We start from the raw sequence: 15,913 nt of genomic DNA, 5'->3' as shown, positions 1-15,913 counted from the left end.
TTACAATTTTTATTGTTGTAATGACAAGTAATATTACAATTACAAGTAGTAATCATTACAACCTTTTTATTGTCAGTTAATTGTAAGTTATTACAACTTTTATTATATTAATAACAAGTAATACTACAATTACTAGTAGTAATCATCACCACTTATTTAAATGTTTCGCTGCAGAGACATTATTTAGCGTAATAATAACAAAAATTACAATCAGTACAATTACCGAAAAAAAATTTCGATTACTTTTGCATTACTAATTAGATTACTCTTACAATTACTGTAATAATTGCAACTATAATAGTTGTATCTTTTTAAAATTACAAATAATAATCATTACAACTTGTTTAAATGATTCGCTGTAATTACATTAATCAGCATTCATTAATTAAAATTAAAATTGAAAAAAGTTATCAGTATGTCTTTCTGAAATTTTTGTCTTTGATTACATTAACGTTTAGCATTATTCTTTGATTACTCTCTCACTTACTGGAAACATTGTAAACATAATAACACAACAATAATATAAAATAATGATGCATTAAAAAAATTAAGCTTAAAATTACAAGTATTAATCATTACAAGCTCTTAAAATATTTCGCTGTAATTGTATTAAGCACTATCATAATAATTAAGTTTTCAATTGAGAAAAAAGTGTCATAACAAATGTAGTTACATTAATGAACATCACAATATTTAAGATTGCACTGTAAAAAAGTAATCATTACCAATTACTCAATTTTTTTCTCTGATTACACGATCGTTTTTAATAACTATTTGGTTTACCCTTACAATTATTGTTATTTTATAATTGCTTATTATTTTATCCATGCGTTCTCATTACCGTTGAATGTTCCATTGCAACAAATTTATTATAATTACCATTAAAAGTACTATAATAATTTGACTTTTTAATATATTTTTTGTCTTCTTTATAAAATGTATTTGAGTTTTTATAATTTTTTTTTAACTACAATTACTTAAAGTATTTTAATTAATAAAATTTGTAACGTAATGAATAGTTTTTTTTTGCATTACATGTAATTGCATGTTCACAATCCTTACAAATAATATTAGTATTTAAGTATTCATTGTAATTATAAGTAAGATTACCAATACCATTACCATTACTAATTACCATTACAATTAATTAGATTTTTAACATGATCATAACCTTACCTAATATGATTACGAAAATCAAAAGCACTGTAAAATTTTTCACTCTCCTTTCGCATACATTACTTTTAGTCAATCGCATTACATATTTTCGTATTTTTTTCACCAGACATTTATATATTTATATATATCTGTATGCTTGTATGATATAGAGCCCTCAAACATAAGCTCATTAAAATTGTGCGCAAAGGACTTTTACGCCACATGTATAATTTATGTAGAGTAGTACAAAAACAATTTACAACAACAAAAAGCTCATAGTTAAGTGCAAAGCTGGGTTTTATGCGATTGTGAATGCCTGAAAATGGCCAATAATGCCAATGAGGTGGCCATTGTTAAGCCAGCTCACTTGAACGCCATGTAAAACAACAAAAGTAAACAGCACACAGAGAATTGCAAATATTGACACGCGCATAAGTTTGCAAATGAGCGAATAAGCCAGCGCGCTGTAGCGTTTCGGGCGCTTTCCCCAACTCAAAGCCATTTACGCCCACCGCTCAAGCTTTCGAGCGCTCAGCCACTCGGCAAACACGAAACGTAGCAGTTACCCGCAAGCACATCATCAACGGTATAATCAGCATGCGGCATCTTATAGGTATATGCCACAGCGCCGCAAAAGTCCCTGCCGCGTGTGGACAACCGCATTTAGCACTCAAGTTGACCCAAATTGCGAGTTAATTTGAATGAATTTAATAAAAATTGTGCAGGCGTGCGAAAAAATCACTTGCAATGCGCATACATGCAAATTTCACTGCGCACACACACAAATACACACACGCTAATTGAGTCGTTGCTGCGGCAGTTTTTGCGTCGGGAAAAGGATTAATAGCCTGACAGCGCTTTCGCGCACGCACACATACACACACTGGCATGTAATCATGCCTCGCTTTGTAATGAAGCCACTGCAGCAACAACAACAGCTACAAAAACATTAAATGCGCACTGCAATCTGCTGCAAACGCTCATTGGCAATTCAATTTAAATTCATTGCAGGCAGCTGCTCAGCTCAGCGACAAAAAGCCAATCGACGAGTCAGCGAATATTTGCTGTTGTAATGCAATGTAATTTGTGCGGGAGAAGTAATGCATGAGTAATGCAACATGCGTCATTGGCCGCACAACATGTTGCGTGCGGCGCATTGGTGGCGATTTTTGTTATTGCAGCGCAGTTGACAGCCTTTGACGCTATGCATTGTTGATTGCTTTCCACGGTTGAAGCTGAAAAAAAAATTAAAGCAAATAATCAAATATATTAATTTAAAATGTTTTTAATTTGTTTGCATCGAAAATGTCATTAATGTTATTTCTTTCGCTCTTCTCGTTTTATTTATTGTTTCTTTCAATGCGTTTCTACCTGGATATCAATTTATCTTTATTTCTCACGGCTTCGAACAAGTTTAGATATTCGAAATAACAGCTCTGGGTTGAGGAAAAGCCGGCTTAATTCCATAAACGTAGAACCGGTGGTTGTGGTAGTTGTAGCTTTCCTCATCTTTCTCTCTTATCGCTCTAAAAAATATATATTTATGACCAGCGACCTTTGTTCCACTAATGTTTTCATTAAATGTATTGTATTATTCCATTACTAATATTAATGAAATTCCCATTACAACCTTATGATTACCATTACCAATACTATTACGCCATGGTCTGACGATAACGATTTTAATTAGTAATGCTTTTACCATTACATTTGATAAATATGGCGCTACAATTGCTTTTACGTTACCAATAACATTGCTATTGCTCTCGCTAAAACTAGTTATCGGCTATTTGCCAGTTCCAATTTTCCATTACAGTATTACAGTATCCAGTATGATTTACTTTTTCATTACCTCTAAGTAAATAATTACCAGTAAAATTATCATTACTCCCGTATTTCTTTAGCTAAAAATACAATAGTTATCATTTATTTACCAGTTTCAACTTACTATTACAGTTTCCATTATTATTTATTTTTTAAATACCACTATGTGAGTAATTACCATTCCCATTATCAATACTTTAGTATTGCGCTAGCTAAACATAGTTATTGGCAGTTTCATACATATATTTGCCAGTTTCAATTTGTCATTCAAGTTTCAAATAATTCAATTTTGTATGTAATTACCAATTCCATTATCATTACTTTACTTGAAAGTTCTAGAACTTAAAATTGCTATTACGTGCAATTAAATAATTATAAGCGCGAAAATCTAATTACAATATCACTATAACTTTTACCATTACCCTGCCGTAATTACTCTCATAAATATTTTTACTTCCAATTCCATTATACTAATGCAAAATTATAAATTTATTATGGTTTATAATACTACAAAGTATAAATAATTACATCAAAACTCCCAGAAAATAACGATATGGTACAATTGCTAATTATTTTATCTCTGACTGAATATTAGCAGTAAATTAAATCACTAATGAAATTAGTTATTCAGCGTTTAGAAGCCTCGACTCGACTCCATTAACGCCATTGCTGCATTCCAAGCACAAATCTAGTGAATTTCTTGTAATGAGTAATTTGCCCCCCGCCTACAGCCTTCACCCTTCATTACTCACAACGCATTACACATCAAACACACTTGTCGCTCCGCTCATCTCTCCCCCTCTTCCACCATAGTTTTACAATTTTCAATTTAATTTCAGTAATTGACCATGATTTCTCATGACCGATTTCACAGTTGAGCGCTAATGTTAATGACTGCAAAGAGATAAACAGATAAACTGACAGATACGCATCAGCATTGCAAGCATTACTACAACAACTGCAACAATATGTTAGCAGCAAAGCGCCACAAGGCAAAGCAGCAAAATATCGAAAATCACAATCGCAACGATGAAGAACACACTCCTCACACTAAACAACAACAATAACAATTATTCATAATGATTTTTGACATTCAATCACTTGAGCATGGCTGCGGGTGAGGTGTGTGAGGGAGTGTGTGCCAGCTACAGTGAGGGCGGTAGACGAAGGCATATGGATTTGTTGAAGCATACAATGACACGCATGTGCTTCGTATCGCTTTCGTGTGCAGTCACAGTAATCACGTCGTATCATATTTGCACAGCATCGAGCTGTGCACTCGTACACAGAGCTAACGAGCTGTTATGCATTTGTGGGATTTTAAATTTCTATAGGGAGTCAAATATTTTAATTACGAAATATATTTTCTCTCATAATAAACCATAATTTAGCTCCTGTATGAGGTGGATAAAAGCCCGGCGATTACATAGAGAGCTGTTTCATAAAATCTGTTTCTTAAAAAGGCAACTACGGTAGATACTGTATTGTACTCCCTTTACTTGAGATTTATGCTTAGCCTCAGTAAGTAATATTAATACTGACCTCCCTCTAACTCTTAAGGGACGAAAATTACTATTGTAATCATTTGATTGACGTTAAATATAGTCAAGTATAGTTGCATCAAAAATATATATATTTATTTTCTTTTTCTTTACAGGTAAGTTCTGTTGATATACTGATTATACTGTTATACCCTAAATAATTCTGTAAGTATACATTTTGATGTCGACTCAAAAAGCAAATTTTGTACCACCTTACCGCTAAGTTGTTGTTACAGAAATATATCTTTATGAAAACGTCTCTATTTGCATTGATTTTTGATTCTGTTCATACTAATTCAATAAATTTTCAAGCTATACTATTATCCCACAATTTCTGATTCGTTCAGATATAACGTAGTCTTCTCATTTCTGTGAATCCGTTAACTACATGATTTTTGTATATTACTTATATTTATTTTATAAACCTTTGGAGAATTACAGATGCTAAACTGAGTAACGAGCGAAAAATAAAGCAGTTTGGAAAAGAGTGCAGTCCAACTAACTCGGAGAGCTTGCTTCTTCTAGAATTTTAATAACCAATCGGTTGAGTTCTACATAAACAGTGACGTCTTCTCTTTTGCGATGTTAGTCTAACGGTTTAATATGGCATTCAGGCTAGGAAAGAAAATGATTATTCTCTTGCTCATCTACATAACGGTCCATTCTCTTTTCTTGACGGGTAATTGGTGTCTAAATCCCAGTGCTGGCCTTCTATTACCCTACCCACTTGTCGCCTCACTTTTTTCGGTGTATCAGTATTGGACTAAAAAGCTTTATTTCGGACAAAAGCTGAAGACGAGCTGAACAGGATATATTAAGTTTGCCATTAAGTTTGTAACATTCAGAAAGAAACGTCGGTGACTCTGTAAAGTATATATATAAATGATCAGCGTGACGAGCTGAGTTAATTCATCCATGTCCGACGGCTGTCTGTATATACGCGAATTTGTGATTGAGATATCGATCTGAAATTTTGCACACGTTCTTTTCTCCCCGAGAAGCTGCTTATTTGTTGAAACTGCCGATATCGGACCAATATAGCATATATCTGCCATACAAGCTGAACGATCAAGGTGAAGTTCTTGTAGTAAAAACTTTTTTACTTGTCGACATAGCTTGACCAAATTTCGCATGAATTATTATGCAAGGTAAAAATACAATCACCGAACAAATTGTTCAGATCAGATCACTATAGCATATATGTAGCTGCCATACAAACTGAACGATCGAAATCAAGTTTTTGTTTGGAAAAAGTTTTTATTTGTGAAGGGTATATTATTATAGTATTAGACGTAACAGAAGTTTTCGTCATTTCTTGTTTTTATTGTTCATAAACTACCCAATGCAACCCTGCTGCTTTGCAATTTTTGCGCTGCTTAACTGTGCTATTTTTTGCAACTAATAATTGCAATGATTACCTTCACTTAATTATTGCAAGGCGGCTTAATTACTTTTTTCTTCGCGCTTAATCCCAACTTGCACACAAATTTCACTTTTCTCATTAACGCGGCAATGCACTTCGCATTGATCCGCTCACTTCTCCCGCGCAGCTTGTCACTTTGACGCTCTTTTTTCAAGCATTCATTTGCAAAATAATTATTTAATTAGAGAGTCATGCCTTCTTCAGCAAAAATGTAATTCACAAATAATTTCGCAACATCTTTCACTTTTAATTTGCAACAACAATAACAGCCGCGCACTTTTTGCTATGCATTTTTTGCACCACTTTGCCGCTGGCTCTACCTTTTCGCTTTTTAGCCGGGCCACAGGCAATGAAAGTCAACTAAAGTATCATTAAATAAACAAACTTCATCAAATGGAGATAAAAACAATAACAAACAACAAAACAATTTGCGCAGCCACATTGCGTACGCGACGCTGACAGTCGCCGCACTTAGTCGTCCGTCGTCCGTCATACGTCGTCGCAGCCAACAGCAGCGAATTACTTTGGCTACTTGTATTGTACTGCAATGACAACAACAATAACAAGAACAACAAAAGTTACAATAATAATAACAAGAGTAGGTTGCTTGTTATTGTTGCTGTTGGCTGCCGCAACTGTCACATCATTGCTGACAGATGAGTAGAGTAATATGCGATTAGATAATAAAGTCACGTAATGTGACACTAACACTAACAAGCGCAAAACGTATGTGCAAGCACACACACACACACACATACGCACTCATACACTCACCTATACACCTGTGGGCATACATGAGCGGCTGCAGCGCACAATGCCACTAAAGATACAACAATAATAACTTGTCATACCTTGTCAACCGCAGCGCAGACTGTTATATTTTTCAACTAACTGTATCTATGTAAGTACATGTATATGTGTGTAGCTTTGTTTTTTTTTGTGTTGCTACAGTTACATGTCTCAGCTCGGCAGCTGTGTGATCTGTTTATTGTTTGTTTGCGCTGAATTTTGAAATTTTTTGCAATTTTTTAGCAAAAATATAATATCTCGTGTATATATACATACATGCACACACTCATGCCAACAAATATGATTTTTTTTTAATCAAAAACACTTTCTAAGCGTTGTTTTAAGCGCATTTATTCAATTTTCTTTTACGCTTATACATATGTTTTTGTTGTATATATTAATGTTTTTGTTTCTTTTTTTTTTGTTTGTTTTAAGTTCATGCTCAGCTACGACTTTTTGGCTATTTGCTTAAATTTTTTATATATATTTTTTTTTGTTTTCGCTGGCATCTTAACCTTTTGTTCAGCATCTTTTGGCGAAAGAAGGCTTAAAATATGTTTTTTGCTAAATAATATTTTTATGCGATTGCATAATTCAAATTTACGCAATAAAGCGCAGTTATGTATATTTGGCAATATTATGAAAATTAGGGAAAAAAAATCAAGAAATTTATTGTTGTTTAAAATTAATTTTTTGTACTAGCACAAATTGATTCGATAACAATTTTTATATTTACTAATATAATATCTTGATAATTTTTATAAATTTACATATAAAAAAAAACAAAAAAAAATTTGAAAAATATTTGCTTTTATATTTGTTTAACTTTTTGGATAATTAAAAGTAGTTGTTTTTTAATAATTAAAAATTGTTATTTTTAATTGTATAAACTAAAAAAAAAAAATAAATAATTATAATAATAAATATATATTTTTTTTAGTAATATTTGCCTGTATTTGTGATATTTTTAATAATTAAAACTTTTTCTATTTTTCTGTTTTTTTTTTTGCAATATAAATACAAAACCGTTTTTTGATTTTTTTAAGCAGATTTTTTATTGTTTTCAAAATTCCATTTTATTCCCAGCTCAAATCGATTTGATTTTAATTTTGAAACATAAATTTTTTTAAACTTTGAATTTTGAAAATAAAAATCGAATCGAATTGATTTTTATTTTGAAAAATAATTTTTTTTTTAAACTTTGACTGAAAATAAAGTTTTATTTTTAAAATAAAAATCAAATCGATTCGATTTTTTTTTCAAAAAAAATTTTTTTTTCATAAAGATTATCTATAATGTTTATTTTTCAAAATTGAGATACTCTAAGAAATTTTTATTTTTTTTTTGTTGTTAAAAATAAATTTTTTTATTATTATTTTTGAGCAAAAGCAAACAAATTTTTTTTTAATTTCATATATAATATTAGAGCAGGGTATGTAATTTTGGTGTTTAGGGTATTTGTTTGCATTTTCTGAGAAAACGTACCATAGTAATGTAGATGTTTTATATTATCAGAAAGCAGAGACTTACACAAACTTAAAGCCTACTAACTTTTCAAAAAAATTAGATATGTTGACTTGAGATTTCTTGTTTAAAAATTATAGGTTTTTTTCGATATCACGTCAATATAAGAAGAAAAAATCAATATTTTAAATATAAAAATACAGTGTGCTTGGTACATAAGAAAGTAAGTTTGCCTCAAATTTCGAAAAAAAATTTTGTATAAGATAAAAATAAAAAAAAAAACCAAAAACTTGGTTATTTGAAATTTTCGCATAAATTTTGAGGTTATGTGAAAAAAGTCTATAAACAATAGTTATAGATCTTTTCATTATCTACAACATTGCCTTGTAACGTTTTTCTATAAAGCTCGTAGTTTTGGCGAAAATCGAGATAAACCGTTTCTAACCCTTAAAAACTCAACAACTCCCCTTTCCTACTTTTCCCGAACTCAGATAAAATTATTATAATAAATAAATTTTTCCGCGTAAATTATTTTTCCCTTACTGTTTGCTATATTATTTTTCGTTTCCGTTGGGTCTCAGTCTTCTATGTATTTCTTACTTTTTATCATTTTCAAAGGCTTCTGCACCAGCTTATATGTATACTTGCATTAATTTGATTTTTGCCTTTTCATAAATTCTTATGTGCAAAGACACATTTTTCTTATTTCGAAATTTTTTTTAAATATCTAAAAATTTAAATTTTCATATTTTGTAAGATGTATTTTTTCGCATTTTTTATACATAATAAATCGAATATAGTTTTGCGAGAATATTTTAATGAAATAAATTTTCTCGAAATTTTTTACTGAAAAAAAAATCACAAGATGTGTATTTTTCAAGTATCTATATATCTAAATGCAAGCATCACCTTATGCCTCACACTTTATTAATCTTAGTATTTAGCTTAATTTTCTTATGAAATCAAATCTTCCACAAAGCTTTGAAGGTCACTGGATCTTTTAATATTAACTATAAAACGGTGTTGAAAGTTGCACTAAACTAAAAATTGCAAAAAAACTAATTTTTTAATTCACTAAATTAATTTAATTTCCTATAAATTTTAAACTTGACAATAAATTTCTGTTAGCTTTTACTGGCTACATTTCGCTTGCGTAACTTTCACGCAACTTTTCACGATTTCATCGCAGCGCCGTAACGCGCGCAAATTTTCCATAACACTTAATGGCATTATTAACCATTGTTGTTGTTGTTGCGGTGATTGTGAAAATATTTTGCTAAGCTCTTGCTGTCAACGCGGTGTCGATTATGTCACCTGACGTCAGAAAAAGGTGTTGCGAAGCGTTTGCCGGCGCTGCGCATGCGTTGAAAATGCGCAAGGTTGAAAGCGAAGAAAATTGTTGTAACAATATAATAGGCGATAAATGGCGCAATTAATGTGCGAAGGCAAAAATTAAAAGGTGTGAAGCACAAAAGTCGTTTGCACTTTGGCACTCGATTATTTTTACGCTGAAAGCGCACGGCCACAAAAGCGACGACAGCGCGCATGCGCAACAACAAAGGAACCTTGAAAAATTACTTTTCCGCCTGTAAACGTTTAATTCAAACGTAACTAAAGTGGTTAGCGGACAGTGAGAGAAGAAGAAGAAGCGGAGGTGGCGGAAGCGCGCACAAGTAATTACAGTTAATTGCATGTATCAATTTGCAACGCATTCGCCGCAACTAAACGCAACGTTTATGTCATTAAATGTAAGCAATATTTGTTGCGCTGACAGCGCCAACAACAACAGCTGCAACAACAACAAACCACGTTATTTACAAACATTGACAGCGTTGCATGGCTGCAAATGTCGAGCCGACGCCGCGTTCTTGCAACAGACAAATTGCGCACGGAAGTGGCGGCTCTGCAGCGCTGAGCGTGTTGTTGGGCGCAGTCAGCTCGGTTTTGGCGTTGGTTACACGGACTTGGCGTTACCAATTCGCCGCGTCATCAAAATAAATTGATGCGCTCAAAATGAGACGTGGTGTCAGCATTTGTTTAATGTCAACAAGGCCCACAATGCGGCAATTTGTTGCAAGCCTATAGTTGTTGCGGTAATAACGCCGAAGTGCGGAATGCCGTAACAAATATAGCGTATTTTACTGTTATTTTTAGGTATCAGGCTAGTTCGAAACCTGAGCCGAGTACTTTAAGTCCGCAATTGGCTAAAAAAATTATTAAAATTATTGCTCCATAGCCATGAATACATTTGCGTAGTAGAATTCGATAACATAGCGGAATTCTCTGTCTCAATCTCTGCATCTCGTTAAAGGAGTGATGTATACTCTCCTGAAAGTCATGAATGTCATGGATTTTTCTCTTCTCTGCGCAAAGAGAGCATACTTGGCTCTCTTCAATAAATCACGCCTACCTTGAGTGATCTCAGCCTAATAATTAGAATGAGGTTAGGCTTAAAATTTGTTATTTTACTGTTATCTATAAATTTCGTTCGTGTTGCTAACACATTTACAATTCTCCACTTGTATAATAACGATTTCAAATGCTCTCTTTTACACTTGTTTGTGTAATTTTTAATGAATAATTTGGCCTAGATTATTATCAAAGTCAACGCTATAATCTCCGAACAAATTTTTCAGATTGTACCGCTATAACATATAGCTGCCATACAAACTGACCGCTCAAAATCCAAATGCTTGTATGGAAAACTTTTTAATTTGACAAGATATCGATAGAAAATTTGGACCAGCTTATTATGGAAAGAAATCGTAAATCGTGCGTATATGTTATTCAAATCGAATCACTATAGCATATAGCTGCCATACAAACTGAATGAACAAAATCAAGACAAAGATCTTTTTTATACCATTTTATGCTATAAGGAATGCCACTGCAAGGTGTTATAGCTTCGCTGTAGCTAATATTTTTTCTTATTTATAAATATATACGTACATATATATGTAGTGTCATGCCACATTGATTTGCCAACTGATTATTTTTTATTTGGCGCTGAAAGTCAACAAACTGCACTTCATTCTCGTCATTCACTTGATTACACCACACAGTGCTTTAGTTATTATTATTGTTGTTGTTTATATTAAAAAGCGACTGTCAGAATGTCAATATGTTGCGCTGAGCTGGAGACTCTGCGCTGAGCTGGTGCAAAATGCACACGAATATGAGCGCATACATAACTTAAAGTTTAAGTGTGTGTGTGTGTTTGTGTGCATGTGGCAACACCAATTCAATTGGTGCGCCAAAGTCAACGCCACCGCCAGCAAATTCCATAGACTCACACGCTTACTCACTCACACCCACATGCCGATCCATAGTGTGCTTTGGTGTTAATTGAGTTGTGTCGTTTTGTGGCGTTGACGCGTTTGTAACTGTCACTGTGTATGTGTGTGTATTTGTGTGTATCGTCTTTTTTCATTTTAATTATTTTATTTTTATTTTTCAACAAATGTTTGCAACTGGCTTATATTATATGTGTGCGTTTAAGTAAAGCATGAATTTTGAATGGGCAGAAATTGTGAATCTCGAAATTGCGGGATTGGAAAATAGCGATTGGGAACTTAAAATTAAATATAATTCACGATTTTTGGTAAAACTTTTAGATTTTGAAAATCTAATATGTAAAAACAAACAAAATTAAAATATTTATATTGCAGTAATACATAATTGGATCGGTTAAAGCTACCACAAGGTAATGCGCTATAAGAAAAAATCTAAAAATTTCTTTTTTAAACATTCGTGCAATTAAATTAAAACAACATATACTCGTAAATGTGAATTTCATAGTTCCAAAATCCCGAAATCATAGTAACGAAATTTCGGTTTCCAACACTAAAACTTTTTTTGTACATTTTGATTCATAATAAATTAAAGCAAAATTTAAATCTGAATTTCATAGTCCCGAAGTCCCGAAATCGTAGTAACGAAATTTCGGGATCCGGCACTAAAACCTTTTTTGTACATTTTCATTTATATTAAATTAAAGCAAAATTTAAATCTGAATTTCATAGTCCCGATATCACGTAACCGCAGTCCCGAAATTTCGGAATCCGGCACGAAATCATATTTTGTACATTTTGATTTATATTAAATTAATGCAAAATTTAAATCTGAATTTCATAGTCCCGAATTCGCGAAATTGCAGTACCGAAATTTCGGGATCCAACACTAAATTAAGTTTTTTACATATTTATTTATATACATGCATATGGGCGCTTTGTTGTTGACGCATAGCGGAACCGATGCGCTGCAAATGTAAATTAAACTGCATTCGCATTTCGATTGCTCACTCGCGCTCGTCCACATATCGTACACACATGCATAGACGCCAACTAATTGAGTAAATAAATGGAATTTTGTGTGTTGCAACGCTGAGAAGAAATTAACTGTTGCAAATTAACACCGCGCAAAATACATAACCACGCACACACATATACACACATACTTACAAGCTATATGATTTCATGTGCGCGCTTAATTAAAATGTGACATGTGGCAGTAGACTTCAGAGCGGAAGAAAGTTAATTAACAGCGCGAAAAATAAAATTTTGCAACAATTTTCATTCGTGTCGAAAACGCAATTTTGCGCTCCACAAAAATTTAAAAACCATTAAAATGTTTCAGCAAACTTTTCAAACACTTTTGAATAGTGCGAAGACACTAACGCCAGTGCTGCCATAGTCAACCGCATAAACGTTTGTGAAACCCACCAAATTGCAATAAATACGCGAACTCATTAATCATTTTATTGCCTTGTGTTTAACGGTAATTTGTGGTCACGCGCTGGCCATATTTCTGCGTCAGTCAGCGCATGCGCGCAGTCAAAGCGCCAGCACTCGAGTGCTGCCACCAACCCAGACATACATACACATATTTACTCCAAAGCGCAACAGTGTCTGCTATTTATTTTTGTTTTTTGTCCACTCATTGTCCAGCGCGACCGTTAAGTAAGAAACACTTAAACGTGTGGCCGCACGCATGCGCCGCATGCTAGTGGAACAAGTTCAAGATTAATGGCGTGCGCAAAAGATATTTGTTTGTGTTGGCCAAGTGACCCGCAGCAATTAAATGCATAAAACATAAATCTTGCAACGTGTGCAAAAAATATTGATTGCAAAAAAAGTGATTTTAAAAGACAAAAATATTTAAAAAAAATAAAAATAATTTATTTATGTGAAATAATCCAGTTTAAATTTTCAGAAAAAAAGTTAAGAAAAATTTTAAAATTTTAAAAGAATATTAATAAAAATGTATGCGAAATAATTTAGTCTAATTAAAAAACAAATTAAATAAAAATTTAACATTATAAAATATTAAAAACGTATAAACAAATTATTTTATGCGAAATAATTTAGTCTAATTAACAATAACATTATTGAAAAAATTTAAAAAAATGTATTAATGCGAAATAATCCAATCTAATTTTCCAGAAAGAAATTAAGAAAATTTAAATTTAAAAAAATTATGAATGCGAAATTATTTTGTCTAATTATCAAAAAAAAAATTTTTTTCTACACATTATATCTACATTGAAGGCCGAATTGAAGTTAGAGTTGATCTTTACTCTGCAATTTTTGGAGAAAGTATATGGGAATTACTTGAATACAGCGCTTTTTTTCACTAGCATAGATATAGGTCCTTCCAGACTCCGCTATAGATACGAGAATCATACAGTATTAGTTTTATACAGTTATTCTCAACCTCAATCATATAAGGAATTGCCTTCAGTCAATCCTAGACTGGCACTAGATATATGGTAGTCTCAAAGCAGCGTTTAGACGCCAGAGTAATGCTGGTGTAGACATACTACCATAAAGCTGGCTCTGACCACAGGTTGCATGCTTTTCACCACTCTCGAGCCACTAAGAGTCTGGTTAACTTCTCCAAGCCGCGTTGATGCAAACGCTTCATTTTACCACGTTATTTCTTCAGTTGAGGTTTCGTGCTATTAGTTGTTGCGCATTTTCCACACATACAACCACGCCTGCATCTAACATTTCAACTTTTCTTGAACAGCGACAACACGTCAAGCCGGTTTCTATGTGCTGCTACTGCTTCTAATGCACACCAGCTCGTGTTTAAATTGTCAGCGTTGTTTTTAGTGCCACAAGCAGCCTACATGCGGGCCAATAAACGTGTATATGAACGCTAAGTAGCAGCAGCCTGTTTGCGATCTGAAGTAAGCGGTGAAAATGTGCGCTTGTCGCCACCAGCTTCTGGTATATGCGCCACATTTTTTCTACTTTTTTATTTGACATGAAGCTGCAAAACTAGAAATTCCAAGGCGCACCTCAAACGTATGCCAAATTAGCCGTTGATTTGTTCGGTACTCCCATTGCGATCTGCAAATCCACGCTTTTTACAGGCTGCGCCTGGTCGTTGGCATTTCCAACGATGCTGCCGCTACTGCTGGTATTGCCAGCGCTGTCATTTTGCTATTATAATAAAAATAAATATTGCGCCGACACTGCTCAAACTCCATACGGCAGCTACGAATTAAACGTCTCACATTTTTCACCTAAAAAACTACCGCTTTAAAGTCGAAATTACAGCTGCTACCACAAATTCGCGCATATCGTTGCGTATTACCGCAATTATGGACCAATTAAAGTGGCAGCGCGCGCGGCAAACAGCTGTGCCATTAATCTTTACAACGCTACACTGTCATTCATTACTGCCGCTGAGGTCAATAGCATTTCACGCGCAACTTTCTAGCGCCAACAGGCTGACTACCTGCTGGATAGCCCGCCGCACCGCCGCCAGTTCGCGTCTTACTTTGCTTACTTGTGCGTTCATGCGATTTTCATTCAGCCTTTGAGTGAGCGTATGGACGGCCAGCTCGGCGCAGTCGGTCAGTCAGCTCGGCTGGTTTTGTCGATACGCATATAAAATTATGACAAATTGCAAAAAGATTGCACTGGGCTTGCAGTGGCTGCGCGCCACATCGCCGTCCAACAGGTAGAACATCCGCCGTAGATTAAGTTAGATTTTGTTTGCGCACAATTCTGAAAGGAAATTGTAATTAAGTAATTAATGTGAGGGGAGTTGAAAGAGCTGGCTGGCGTGGGAAGTTCATGTGTTGTCGTTCGACTACGTCGCCTTACACTTGCCTAGTGATTCAGCGAATGATTGACGATCTTGCGCTTAACAGCTTTGTGTTATTCCGCTTTACGCGCTTGTTCTTTTCCTTTTAGGTGCGGCAGCGCGTATATCTAGATCTGCGGCAGCTAATGGAGCTGTCAGAAAGTGCCTGCGAGAAGACAGTTTGGGGTTAATGGAGAATAATAAAGTGCAGATAATGAAGTAGGGTAATGATTGTCGGTCGGCGCTACGGATTAACCTGTTGCGACGTGTAAAGAATTTAGAGGAAGTAACGGATTACGAATAGGCTGAGCAGTTTTACAGCCGCCGTTGCAAAAAGTGATGCCGATTAAGTTGTAGAAGTAATTAGTTGCTCTTCCAGCGTCTTGGTGCTCTAATAGAGTCTATGTCTGTAGTAGTTGCTTACAGCTGCTTAAGAGTAGTTACTTTTGAAGTTGGAAACGACTTGATACTAATTTGATCAAAAATACAAAACGGAAGCGTGTAATCCACTAGACTAGTTTTGCTTAGAGCTTTGGGCTTGTCTCATATGTAGGCTGTTTGTTTCATAAGCTATCAAAACTTGAACAACATTTGCTAGAAAGCTAGCTTGATTTAGCATACG

General features: G+C 34.0%; 1 protein-coding gene across 2 annotated transcripts in view; it reads left to right on the top strand.

The window, feature by feature from the left end:
- LOC106619447 (uncharacterized) overlaps positions 1-15,913 on the top strand; it is a 178,130-nt gene that overhangs the window by 100,818 nt on the left and 61,399 nt on the right. The window contains exon 5 of one of the 2 annotated variants that reach the window (XM_070109496.1): positions 4,637-4,685. The exons of the other annotated variant lie outside the window; for it this stretch is intronic. The gene's annotated coding sequence lies outside the window, so the exon portion shown is untranslated. The remainder of the gene's footprint in view (positions 1-4,636; positions 4,686-15,913) is intronic. 2 annotated transcript variants of the gene reach the window in all.

The sequence above is a fragment of the Bactrocera oleae genome, chromosome 5, assembly GCF_042242935.1.
Source record: "Bactrocera oleae isolate idBacOlea1 chromosome 5, idBacOlea1, whole genome shotgun sequence".
In the NCBI taxonomy this organism is placed as follows: Eukaryota; Metazoa; Arthropoda; class Insecta; order Diptera; family Tephritidae; genus Bactrocera; species Bactrocera oleae.
The sequence above is the reverse complement of the archived record's forward strand: the minus strand, read 5'-3'. Positions and strand labels throughout refer to the sequence as shown.